Raw genomic sequence first — 2891 nt, 5'->3', positions numbered from 1 at the left:
AGCCACCCACATGCACTCAAAACACACCCACCCCCACCAGCCACACAGACACTGCAAGGAGAGGTAGGGATCCCGAAGTGCCGTGCAAGCTGTGCCTGCAGGAAAGAGCTGCCAGTGATGCGGGAGCAAGGTGGGTGGGGGCTGAGCCCTAGGGAAGCCCCCAAAGGCAATAGGCTGTGCCTGGAAGAGAGTGTGTGCTGCAGTGATCTGTGGCGACCTCCCCTGTGGTGCTGGGGCAGAGTGTGGGGCACTCAACCCAAGGCAGTTGGCATCTCAGAGGCAAGCGAGCGGCAGCTGAGCAGGGCTGGGGGAGGTAGTGTGGGTAGCCAGGTGGGAGCCCCAGGGGGATTGAGCTTGGGGGTAGCCCTCATGGGGCACAGCTGTTTGCAGCCCCATTCACAGGAGCATTTGCCTGCAGCTGCTGCTTGGGGGGAAGGGGAGCTAGCAACTTCACTTGGATTTGATTGCCCTCAGTGGACCTGCCCAGGACCCAGCCCTAGTGGCCTGTCCTGACTCTGGGCTATTGCAGAGCTGCAGATTGCCCCTTGGCTGTGGGATCTTCCCCTGGGAAGGTTGTGCACAGCCCAGGCCCAGCTGGGCCGGGGCTGCCCTGGGACATGCTGCATAGGGACAGAAAGGACCAGTGCCTGTGGGCTTGAGGGCCCTAAGTTTGGAGGGCTAGTTTGACAGGGGAAAGATATGCATGGTATGGGAGTAAATATGGTATTTTTCAAATGCATAGGGATGCATATGATTTATTCTTTTGAAACAAGACCGCCCTAGTCAAATTTGTGACAATCATTCCAGATATTTTCGGGGTTGGAAAGCCCTATTCCATATGAGGGCAGGCAAGGCTCTTCGAGTAGATGTGATATCTTTTATTAGACCAACTGAGTAGTTGGAAAAAAATTTCTTGGCAAGCTTTCTGGCGCAGTCACCCTTCTTCAGGCCTGGGAAGTCTCTGCTGTTCTCAGTCTCCAAGAAATGAAAGAAGCTGAAAGTGTGGCAGGATGTCAGTGAAAATGTAAATATGACTGTTTTGGTGTTACCTATCTTTATCCAGGTGACCCAGATTCAGTCACTGTCCATCTACGATATGTAGGGACCATAAATAAAGCCATGGTTAGTGACAATACATGGCTGAGGCTTTTTAGACAGCATAATGGAAGCTGGACAAAGAAGTACGTGAACGGATCTGGAAAAAGCTGAGAACATGTAATCACCTCTGTACCCTCATTCCTTGCCAACGGTTAGATCTCATGTCAGTGGTCCTAGTATTGCTTTTCAGTTTTTTAAAACTCATCTTGGCACACTAACAGAAATGTTTCATGTACAGTAAAACAGGCTATGTTATGTACTTGATTGATGACTCAGGTTTTAAGTACAGTATAGCATATAAGCGCAAATATTTCCACAGTGTATCATCTCACAAATATCAAGAATATGATGTTCCAGCAATACCTTAGTTACATTCATTCACCTACTGCATTTACTGTCGTCTTTTGCAATAATTTTCAGACTTATAATCAATGCAGTATATCAGGCTTCCTATAAACCTTGAGAGATCTTTGCATCTGTTTTTCTCTTTGCATCAGCCCTTTATAGACTAACTGTCTCATGGCATTGGGTGAAAGATGTGAGTGATTAACCTTTTCCTTCACCTTAGGACTTTGTGTGAGCTTCTATATAATTGTGTGAACACGTTGTTTATGTTTGGCTTCAGTTTGGAGTCATTCCTTCAAGATTTGTAATAGTACATTTGTATTTGGCATGTAAACAATTACGTTATTGTTCATGCCATTAGCCAAAGGGATATCCATCCACTATCTGCCTTCTTAACAAGTAAAGCCTATAGGCTTTGCGGTGCTACTTTTGTGACGCTAGAAGCTTTTGGCCCTGGATTGGATGGTTGATGTTTGGCAACAATGCTTGTACCTAAGAATGTATGGGTCTTATCTGCTTGCTTCTCCTAAATGGATTTCAGTAATAGTCTTCTTTTATGAATTACTTGTCCATGTTAGGGTTTGATTCATTAGGGAATGTCACATTCATTTAGCTGTAAGGGCAAGAAAAAATTAATACCTGTTGTATTGATTTTTACCGAAAAACTCCACCTGATGTGGGCATTTGCACAGAAGAGGTATAATATGGATACAATACTGCTTGCTGGTGTCATTCTGATGTAGTTACTTTTAATGCTTTTTTTTCAGGATTAATATTGCATAATCTTGGTTTGACACTTGAGAAAATTATTGATAAGAAATTACTTACTACTGAGAAACTCACAGTCTTGATGCAGATATGCTGATCCTGTAGTTTATAAGGTTGCATTATAATTAGAGATGGGGCGTTTGTTTCTTCTGCTCGCAAGCTCTGGAAAAACAAATTGGTGCCCATACTACTACTGTGCTCTATACTGTTAAAGTGCAGCATGTTATCTTGTTAACAACAGTGTGGTAATTGATATTGAGGGCCCTGTTTTGAATTTTTCAATATATGTACATAACCTTATCTAGCCTATGGATCTTTTCTATGTCTGACAAATTGTGTACTTCAGTGTTTCCCAATGAGTGTGCCATGGCACAAAATGTGCTGTCAGAAATGAACAGATGGGCCTCAGAATTTTGCCACGGCCGACCTACAATAGGTAGGAGGATGGGGAATGCCTTAACAGGTGTGCTGCGGGAAATTTTTATTAATGTAAGTGTGCCTTGGGCTGGAAAAGGTTGGAAAACGCTGGTGTATTTAATGATGCCCTGTCTTCTGTGATGATAATGGTGGGAGGAACTGTATGGTTAAGGAGATTTCCTTTATTTCATAACCAGTTAGAAACTTCTGATCAGGTTATATTTCTGCAATTTATTCCCTGTGCCACCAAGGAAAGTACTCCT

This window comes from Gavialis gangeticus, unplaced genomic scaffold, assembly GCF_001723915.1.
Source record: "Gavialis gangeticus isolate Ggan-Ray unplaced genomic scaffold, GavGan_comp1, whole genome shotgun sequence".
Taxonomy (NCBI): domain Eukaryota; kingdom Metazoa; phylum Chordata; order Crocodylia; family Gavialidae; genus Gavialis; species Gavialis gangeticus.
This window is presented reverse-complemented; position numbering follows the sequence as displayed.